The sequence below is a fragment of the Arachis hypogaea genome, chromosome 5 (genome assembly GCF_003086295.3).
Source record: "Arachis hypogaea cultivar Tifrunner chromosome 5, arahy.Tifrunner.gnm2.J5K5, whole genome shotgun sequence".
NCBI classification, from domain to species: Eukaryota; Viridiplantae; Streptophyta; class Magnoliopsida; order Fabales; family Fabaceae; genus Arachis; species Arachis hypogaea.
The window spans coordinates 45,213,837-45,225,009 of NC_092040.1; the positions used below are offsets into that span (position 1 = coordinate 45,213,837).

The window sequence follows — 11,173 nt, forward strand, 5'->3', positions numbered from 1 at the left end:
TTGATGCACGTTCTGGGCGTTCAACGCCCATGTAATGCATGTTTCTGGCGTTGAACGCCAGTTTCATGCTTGTTTCTGGCGTTCAGCGCCAGTTTGTCCTCTCTGTGCACCTTCCTAGCGTTTAACACCAGGTTGTTGCTTGTTTCTGGCGTTCAGCGCCAGAATGGTGCTCTGTTCTGGCGTTGAACGCCGGCCAGATGCACCTTACTGGCGTTGAACGCCAGTCTGTGCTGCCTCCAGGGTGAACATTTTTTTCTCCTGTTTTTGACTCTGTTTTTAATTTTTTTGATTTTTTCGTGACTTCTCATGATCATGTACCTAATTAAACACAAAAATAACAAAGAAACAAAAATAAAATAAAATTAGATAAATAAAATTGGGTTGCCTCCCAACAAGCGCTTCTTTAATGTCAATAGCTTGACAGTGGCTCTCATGGAGCCACAAGGTGATCAGGTCAATTTTAGTGTGTAGTCCCAACACCAAACGTAGAGTTTGGATATGGGATCTTAACACCAAACTTAGAGTTTGGTTGTGGCCTCACAACACCAAACTTAGAGTTTGACTGTGTGGGTTCTTCTTGACTCTGAACTGAGAGAAGCTCTTCATGCTTACTCTCCTCTGTCACAGAGGGATGGCCATGTGCCTTAAACACAAGGTAGTCCCCATTCAATTGAAGGACTAACTCACCTCTATTGACATCTATCACAGCTCCTGCTGTGGCTAGGAAAGGTCTTCCTAGGATGATGCATTCATCATCTTCCTTCCTAGTGTCTAGGATTATGAAATCAGTAGGGATGTAAAGGCCTTCAACCTTTACTAGCACGTCCTCTACTATTCCATAAGCTTGTCTCACTGACTTGTCTGCCAATTGTAATGAGAACAAGGCAGGTTGTACCTCAATGATCCCTAGCTTCTCCATTACAGAGAGTGGCATCAGATTTATCCCTGACCCAAGATCACATAGAGCTTTTTCAAAGCTCATGGTGCCAATGGTACAAGGTATTAAGAACTTGCCAGGATCTTGTTTCTTTTGAGGTAGAGTTTTCTGAATCCAAGTATCTAGTTCACTAATGAGCAAGGGAGGTTCACTTTCCCAAGTTTCATTACCAAACAACTTGGCATTCAGCTTCATGATAGCTCCTAAGTATTGAGCAATTTGCTTTCCAGTCACATCTTCATCCTCTTCAGAGGATGAATAGTCTTCAGAGCTCATGAATGGCAGAAGGAGGTTTAGTGGAATCTCTATGGTCTCTGTATGAGCCTCAGATTCCTCATGATCCTTAATAGGAGACTCCTTCTTGCTTGAGGGACGTCCCAGGAGGTCTTCCTCACTAGGATTTTCGTCCTCTTCCTCCCTAGTGCATTCGGCCACTTTGATTAAATCAATGGCCTTGCACTCTCCTTTTGGATTTTCTTCTGTATTGCTTGGGAGAGTACTGGGAGGAGGTTCAATAACTTTCTTACTCAGCTGGCCCACTTGTGCCTCCAAATTTCTAATGGAAGATCTGGTTTCATTCATGAAACTGAAAGTGGCCTTTGACAGATCAGAGACTATATTGGCTAAATTAGAGGTGTTTTGTTCAGAATTCTCTGTCTGTTGCTGAGAAGATGATGGATATGGCTTGCTATTGTCCAGCCTATTGCATCCACCATTGCTAAAGCCTTGCTGAGGCTTTTGTTGATCCTTCCAAGAGAAATTTGGATGATTTCTTCATGATGGATTATAGGTGTTTCCATAAGGTTCACCCATGTAATTAACCTCTGCCATGGCAGGGTTCTCAGGATCATAAGCTTCTTCAGAAGCTGCCTCTCTAGTGTTGTTGGATGCATGTTGCAGTCCATTCAGATTTTGAGAGATCATGTTAACCTGTTGAGTCAACACTTTGTTCTGAGCCAATATGGCATTCAGAGCATCAATTTCAAGAACTCCTTTCTTCTGAGGTATCCCATTATTCACGGAATTCCTCTCAGAGGTATACATGAACTGGTTGTTTGCAACCATGTCAATGAGTTCTTGAGCCTCTTCAGGCGTTTTCTTCAGGTGAATAGATCCACCTACAGAATGGTCCAATGACATTTTCGAAAATTCAGAGAGACCATAATAGAATATATCTAATAGGGTCCATCCTGAAAACATGTCAGATGGACATCTTTTGGTCAACTGCTTGTATCTTTCCCAAGCTTCATAGAGGGATTCACCATCTTTTTGCTTGAAGGTTTGAACATCCACTCTCAGCTTGCTCAGCTTTTGAGGAGGAAAGAATTTATCCAAGAAGGCAGTGACCAGCTTATCCCAGGAGTCCAGGCTATCTTTAGGTTGTGAATCCAACCATATTCTAGCTCTGTCTCTTACAGCCAAAGGGAAAAGCATGAGTCTGTAGACTTCAGGATCAACTCCATTTGTCTTTACAGTCTCACAGATCTGCAAGAATTCAGTTAAAAACTGATAAGGATCTTCAGATGGAAGTCCATAAAACTTGCAGTTTTGTTGCATTAAAGCAACTAGTTGAGGCTTAAGCTCAAAGTTATTGGCTCCAATGGCAGGAATGGAGATGCTTCTTCCATCAAACTTGGACGTTGGCTTTGTGAAGTCACCAAGCATTCTCCTTGCATTATTATTATTATTATTTTCGGCTGCCATCTCCTTCTCTTGTTCGAAAATTTCTGAAAGGTTGTTTCTGGATTGTTGTAATTTAGCTTCTCTTAATTTTCTCTTCAGAGTCCTTTCAGGTTCTGGATCAACTTCAACAAGAGTGCCCTTTTCCCTGTTCCTGCTCATATGAAAGAGAAGAAAACAAGAAAAGAAAGAGGAATCCTCTATGTCACAGTATAGAGATTCCTTTATGTTAGTAGAAGAAGATAGGGAAGAAGAGTGAAGAAGAATGGGTAAGGATAGAGGTGGTGATTTGAGATGAAGAGAAGTGAAGAGAAGTGTTAGTAAATAAATAAATAAATAGAAGAAGAGGAGAGATAGAAAATTTTCAAAAATGATTTTGAAAAAATGGTTAGTGATTTTTGAAAATTAAAGATAAAATATAATTAAAATTAAAATTTAAAACAATTAAAAAGAATTTTTGAAAAAGAGATGAGATATTTTCGAAAATTAGAGAGGGATAGGTAGTTAGTTGGTTTTGAAAAAGATAAGAAACAAACAAAAAGTTAGTTAGTTAATTGAAAAAGATTTGAAATCAAATTTTGAAAAAGATAAGAAGATAAGAAGTTAGATAAGATATTTTGAAATCAAATTTTTGAAAAAGATAAAATTTTTGAAAAAGATAAGATAAAAGATAAAAAGATAAGATAAAAATTTTAATAAAAAAAAAAGATATTTTGAAAAAGATTTAATTTTAAAATTACTTAACTAACAAGAAACTACAAGATAAGATTCTAGAACTTAAAGATTGAACCTTTCTTAACAAGAAAGTAACAAACTTCAAATTTTTGAACCAATCACATTAATTGTTAGCTAATTTTCGAAAATATGATATAAAGATAAGAAAAAGATTTTGAAAATATTTTGAAAAATATTTTTGAAATTTTCGAAAATTATATAGAAAAATGAAAAAGATATGATTTTTGAAAAAGATTTTGAAAGGATAAGATTTTTAAAATTGAAATTTTGACTTGACTTGTAAGAAACAACTAATTTTAAAAAATTTTTGACCAAGTCAACCCAAAATTTCGAAAATTTGGAGGAAAATAAGGAAAAGATATTTTTTTGATTTTTGAATATTTTAATTATGAGAAAGAAAAACAACAAAAATACTCAATGCATGAAATTTTTAGATCAAAACAATGAATGCATGCAAGAATGCTATGAATGTCAAGATGAACACCAAGAACACTTTGAAGATCATGATGAACATCAAGAACATTATTTTGAAAAATTTTTGATGCAAAGAAAACATGCAAGACACCAAACTTAGAAATCTTTAATGCATGGAAAATATGAATGCAAAAGTACACAAGAAAAACAAGGAAAGACACAAAATAAGAAAACATCAAGATCAAACAAGAGGACTTATCAAGAACAACTTGAAGATCATGAAGAACACTATGAATGCATGGAGTTTTCGAAAAAAATGCAAGAAAAATTTTTAAAGCATGCAATTGACACCAAACTTAAAAATTAACACAAGACTCAAACAAGAAACAAAATATTTTTGATTTTTATGATTTTCTAATTTTTTTTTTTTGATTTTTTTCGAAAATATAGTTTGGAAAAACGAAAAATAAAAAGAGAAATTTTTGAAAAAGATTTTGAAAAGAAAATTACCTAATCTGAGCAACAAGATGAACCGTCAGTTGTTCATACTCGAACAATCCCCGGCAACGGCGCCAAAAACTTGGTGGACGAAATTGTGATCATTGATATTGGCTCTTTGGCATATACACAAAAACTATTGTGGCACTGGTTGAATTCACAACTCCGTTCAACTAACCAGCAAGTGTACTGGGTCGTCCAAGTAATAAACCTTACGTGAGTAAGGGTCGATCCCACAGAGATTGTTGGTATGAAGCAAGCTATGGTCACCTTGCAAATCTCAGTCAGGCAGATTAAATTGATTTATGGATTTCGAAAATAAAGATAAGAAAATAGAAATAATAAACGAGATAGAAGACTTATGCAGATTCATTGGTGAGAATTTCAGATAAGCGAATGGAGATACTGTATGGCTCACGGACGCCTGCTCTCCTACTGCTTCTACTCAATCCTTCTTACTCCTTTCCATGGCAAGCTTTGTATAGGGGTTCACCATCAGCTGTGGCTACTTTTAATCCTCTCGGGAAAATGATCCTATGCGGCTGTCACTCGCACGACTAATCGTCTGGAGGCATCACCCATGGTTGATGGCTACATCCCATCCTCGCAGTGAAAACTAATGCTCACGCACTCTGTCATAGTACGGCTAATCACCGGTTGGTTCCCGCTCCTACTGGAATAGAATCCCTTGATTCTTTTGCGTCTGTCACTAACGCCCAGCACTCGCAAGTTTGAAGCACGTCACAGTCATTCATTACCGGAATCCTACTCGGAATACCACAGACAAGGTTAGACTTTCCGGATTCCCAGGATCCTACTCGGAATACCACAGACAAGGTGAGACTTTCCGGATCCTCATAAATGCTGCCATCTATCTAGCTTATACCACGAAGATTCTGTTGGGGAATCTAAGAGATACGCATTCAAGCTCTGTTGCATGTAGAACGGAAGTGGTTGTCAATCACGCGCGTTCATAAGTGAGAATGATAATGAGGGTTACTTATCATCACATTCATCATGTTCTTGGGTACGAATGAATATCTTGGAATAGGAATAAGAGAGATTTGAATAAAAGAAAATAGACTTTCATTAATACTTGAGGTACAGCAGAGCTCCACACCCTTAATCTATGGTGTGCAGAAACTCCACCGTTGAAAATACATAAGCAAAAGGTTCAGGCATGGCCGAATGGCCAGCCCCCCTAACGTGATCAATGATCTCTTAGGATGAAGAATAAAACAAAACTGAGACCAAAGATGAAACGTGGTCAAAAGACATCTAATACAATAGTTAAATGTTCTATTTATACTAGACTAGCTACTAGGGTTTACATGAGTAAGTAATTGATGCATAAATTCACTTCCGGGGCCCACTTGGTGTATGCTTGGGCTGAGCTTGATCAATCCACGAGCTGAGGCTTCTCTTGGAGTTGAACTCCGAGTTTTGACGTGTTTTGGGCGTTCAACTCCGGATCATGACGTTTTTCTGGCGTTTAACTCCAGACAGCAGCGTGTACTTGGCGTTCAACGCCAAGTTACGTCGTCAATCTTCGATTAAAGTATGGACTATTATATATTGTTGAAAAGCCCTGGATGTCTGCTTTCCAATGCCATTGAGAGCGCGCCAATTGGAGTTCTGTAGCTCCAGAAAATCCATTTCGAGTGCAGGGAGGTCAGATTCCAACAGCATCAGCAGTCCTTTTGTCAGCCTTCTTCAGAGTTTTGCTCAAATCCCTCAATTTCAGTCAGAATTTACCTGAAATCACAGAAAAACACACAAACTCATAGTAAAGTCCAGAAATGTGAATTTAACATAAAAACTAATGAAAACATCCCTAAAAGTAGCTCAAACTTACTAAAAACTATATAAAAACAATGCCAAAAAGCGTATAAATTATCCGCTCATCAGTGGACGACGCTTCCGCGTCACTTTCCCGCGGCCTGTACATACCAGACTTCAAAATTAGCAATTTCTGGGCTATTTATGGCCCAGTTTCAAGCCTAGAAAATACAGATTAAAGGCTGCAAAGTGGAGGAATGAAAGAGACAACTCATAACACACTTTTCATAATTTAGATGTAGCTTTTAGGGAGAGAGGTTCTCTCCTCTCTCTTAGGATTTGGATTAGGATTTCTATTAGGATTAGGATTGTTTCTTCATACCAGGTTCAATAATTTATGTTTCTCTTCTATTTTTGTTTACTCTAAAGCTTTTATTTGTGTTTGATTTATGTTGCCCAATTGGCTTATGAATATTGTCCATGTTAGAATTGACATCTTCATTCAATATAATTTGAGGTACTCCGGATATTTATGATTTCAATTTAGCTTTTTATATTCTTGGCTTTAATTGATTAATTGGTAACTCTTGAGTTGTCAAACTCATTGTCGACTGAAAATTGGAATTCTTCAAGAATTAACTCGAGTTCCAATAACTCTAGCCTTTTCCAAGGAAAGACTAGGACTTGAGGAACCAAACTTATTCCATCCACTTGACATACCTTCATAGTTAGAGGTTAAATTAGTGGGAGAAAAATCCAATTCTCATCACAATTGATAAGGATAACTAGGATAGGACTTCTAGTTTTCATACCTTCCTAAGAGTTTTATTAGTTATTAATTTATTAATTCTTGAAATCTATTTCTCTTGCTTAAAATCTTTTTCAAACCCAAACACTGTTTTTCCATAACCAATAATAAATCATACTTCCCTGCAATTCCTTGAGAAGACGACCCGAGGTTTAAATACTTCGGTTTATAAATTTATTGGGTTCTATTACTTGTGACAACCAAAACGTTTATACGAAGGGATTTTCTGTTGGTTTAGAATCTATACTCACAACGCGACTATATTTTTATAAAATTCTTTACTAGCAAAAATCCTAACGTCAGTGCTTCATAACTCCATTCAGATTGAAGCTTACTACTCGGCCGTCTATTTCAAAAGAGTGTGTTCCTGAAAAAGCATCTAATTTGAACTTCGAGGTCTTCAAGAAAGGTCTTCTGAGTAGGATTCATTTTGGGGCATCTCCAGGATGTAAAAATCAATGGGGAAAGTGAGACCTTTAATACCCACTAATACATCTTCAGCAACTCCAGCCACTGTAATAATACTTTTATCTGCTAACACAAAACGAGCTGCCGACCTTTTTAAGGGAGGGAGCCTCAAAACATCATATACAGATAAAGGCATTATTCTAACACATGCTCCTAAATCACACATGCAGTCAGAAAATATCACACCTCCAATGGTATAGTTAACCATGCATGGGCCTGGGTCACTACATTTTTCAGGTATATTTCCCATTAAAGCAGATATAGAACTACCTAAAGGAATAGTTTCTAATTCATTAATTTTGTCTTTATGTATGCATAAATCCTTTAGAAACTTTGCGTATTTAGGTACCTATTGAATAACATCAAAAAGGGGAACAATTACCTCAACCTTTTTGAATATTTCTACCATTTTGGGATCAGGTTCCAACTGCTTCCTGGGCTTCCTTGCAAGTTGTGGAAATGGAATAGGAATGGCGTTTTCTACAATCTTTGTGCGCTTTGGTGCTTCTTCCTATGATCTAGCATCTTCTTCCTCAGCCATGTCCTGTATACCCTTTTCTTCCTCAACATCTTCTATTTCCACTACCTCTTCAGCTGAGGCGTGTTCAGGTAGGTTTGGCTCTTCCTGATTCCTCTCTTGCAATGTGGTTCCCGACCTTAGGGTGATGGTATTAATGCCACCCTTGGAATTGGGTAATGGTTGAGAGGGGAGTCCACCAGAGCTTGAGGACTGATTGTTGGAGTTGTTCAGTGATCCAATCTGTGAGACAAGAGCTTGCAAAGTAGAATTCAGACCATTCAGAGTAGAAGTGAGGTTGTTTTCCGTGGCCTGTTGTCTCCGATCAATAGATTGTAGTAACTCATCATTAGAAGATGAAAAGGGATAAGTGATATGAGAGGTCTGCTGAGATGCTTGAGGCTGTCTTAAATGAGGTGCTCTGTAGGCCTGATTCTGATTTTGCTGCCTGAAGTTGTTATTGTTATTCCACCTCTGATTTCCATTGTTATCTCTGCTTTCTCTGTTATGATTGTCCCTCAAACTCTGGTTAGAATTATCTCTCCAGCCTTGGTTAGAGTTATCCTGCCATCCATGGTTATAGCTGCCACCTTGATTGTACCCTTGATTGGGGCAGTCATAGAAGTTATGAGTGGCTGCTACAGTGTGGTCTTCCGGTTGGAGTTGCGGACACTCATCAGTGTAATGACTGTAATCTGCACAGATTCCACATACTCTTTGTGGAACCAACTGCTGGCTGTGCTGTGGTGGAGAATGCTAAACTTGCTGAGGCTGTTGTTGACTTAGCTGCATCTGCTTCAGCAAGTTAGTCATTTCACATAAGCGCTGAGCTATAGTAGCAGTATCTTTGCTAGTGGATACCTCTGCAACAGCTATTGACCGACTTTGTTTCTGCCTGTGATTCCCAGTAGATTCAGCCAAGTCGCTGATCAATTGCCATGCTTCTTCCGTAGTCTTGTACTTTTTCATAGACCCATTGCTAGCACCTTCCAATGTGGTCCTATCTTGAGATTTCATGCCCTGCGTAAAGTAGTCGAGCAACACTATCTTGTCAATCATATGGTGGGGACATGCTTCTAGAAGATTATTGAAGCGTTCCAAGTATTCATAGAGAGTCTCAGATTCATCCTGAACGATCATGGACATGTCTTTTCTCAGTTTATTGGCAACCTCAGCTGGAAAGAATTTCTCCAAAAATTCTCTTCTAAGCGTATCCCAGTTGGAAACAGTTGTTTCGGGTTGAGTGTAGTACTACTCTCTTGCCTTTCCCTCAAGAGAGAATGGGAAGGCTTTTAGCAGAATGGAAATTTCATCAGTGCCATCACGCTTAACAGTAGAGCAAGCAGTCTGAAAATCCCTAAGGTGCTTGATAGGCTCTTGAGCAGGTAAGCCATGAAACTTGGGCATCAAGTTGAGTAGCAAAGACTATTTCGAAATCTACAGCCACTGCTGGGTGGTGTGCCTGGAATGGTTGTAGTGTAAAATCAAGGGCTCCTTCCTCCTGGATAGTGACTCTCCTAGGTGCTGCCATGTCACCTGCACATAAATCAACTGGATCAGTAGAGAGGGAGCTTATTTCTTCCTTAGATGACGTTTAAGGTTTGTCCTTAGAGAGGACTCGCCGACGCCGAGCTTGCCTTATATGTGAAATAGTTCTTTCAATCTCAGGGTCAAATGCTGGCAAGCTTGGATCAGGAAGTGAACGCGTCATTTAACAAAAGAAACGTACAGCTCATAGTAACAAATTAAAAAGAAAAATTGCAATTAAATAAATGCCAATCAATAAATTAGCACATTGTTGCAACTCCCCAGCAACGGCGCCAAAAATTGACGTGGCGAAAATTGGCGAGTTAAGAAATTATTAACAGAAATACGGTGCAAGTACAGTCCTTAACTAGCCGAAAATCCACTTATCAATTTAGAATGGTTGTCACAATATTGAAACTAAAATACTGGGAGTATGAATCCCAGGTCGTCTCCCAACGAGTTTCAAAAATGGTTGAGTTGATAAAAAGGAAATTAATTTAGAGAATTTAATTAATTTTAAATAAAAGCCTTGACTGGGAGTAGATTAGTTGGAAGCACTATTCTTGTTAAAGTACTCTCAAGATTAATTAATAATTGGAAGTTGCTCTGCTTAGTTATCCCTTACTAGGTAAAAGAAAGTCAAGCAAGTTGGAAAGCTGTTTCTAGTCACAAGTCCTAATCCTCTCCCGTGGGAAGGATTAGTGTCAATGATTAGAGGGTGATCCAACAATAAACCCAATTATAATTTCTTTCTTGAGTGATTCAACTCAGGGTTTCCTTTCAATCATCTCCCAATCAAGTTATGGAACTACTCACTCATCATAATTATAAACTTCACAGAATCAATGGGGAAAATAAAAGAAGACATGATAAATAATAATGAAAGGGATTAATTAAAAATAAAAATAGTCTATATTAATAGCTTGTGAAAATATTTCAATGTCAACTCTGGAGGAATTAAGAATATGGAAGAATAAATGAAAAGTAAATAATAGACTATAATGACTAGTACCGGAGGTAGACTCTTCTCAAAAGCTAAAGCCGAAATCTTCAAAATCCTAATGAATGTTCTAGTGAGTAAAAACTTAGGGGAGAAGTAAATTCAGATCTAAAAACTAAAAATTATGCGGAATGAATGTTGTTATCTGTCTCTGCATGTTCCCTGGCTCTAATCTGTGTTTCTGGGCCGAAAACTGGGTTGAAATCCGGCCCAGAAACTCTGCCAGCGACTTCTGAAATTCTACAGATTGCGCACGTCATGCGGCCGCGTCGTCCACGCGTTCGCTTTGTTCATGCAGCTTCCAATCCGCGCGGTTGCGTCAGGCACGCGAGCGCGTCACTGTTATTTCTTCTATTTCGTGAGGTCGCGTCAGCCATGCGACCGCGTGAGTTCTCACTGGTTATCTCCTCAATTCTTTGTGTTCCTTCCATTTTTGCATGCTTCCTTTCTATCCCTTAAGCCATTCCTGCCCTGTAATTCCTGAAATCACTTAACACACATATCAAGGCATCTAATGGTAATAAGAGAGGATTAAATAAAAGAAAATAAAAGCCAAAGAAGCATGTTTTCAATCATAGAGTATTTTTAGGAAGGAGTTGTAATTACATGCAAGTCATATGAATAAGTGGGCAAAGATTTGATAAAACCACACAATTAAACACAATATAAATCATAAAATAGTGGTTTATCATGTTCCTCTGCAACCATGGAGAGGAAGCATGAAAAGCTTCTCTCAGTACAGAGTCAAACAGAGCCCCCACAATCAAACTCTAAGTTTGGTGTTGGGAGGCCACAACCAAACTCTAAGTT

The 11,173-nt window shown here is 38.2% G+C and overlaps 1 non-coding gene across 1 annotated transcript; it reads left to right on the forward strand.

Annotated features, from left to right (window-relative positions):
- Nucleotides 1-2,135: 2,135 nt before the first annotated feature.
- Nucleotides 2,136-2,239, forward strand: LOC112804545 (small nucleolar RNA R71). Its single transcript, XR_003203157.1, has one exon. It is a non-coding gene; the product is annotated as a small nucleolar RNA R71 (small nucleolar RNA).
- Nucleotides 2,240-11,173: the final 8,934 nt, after the last annotated feature.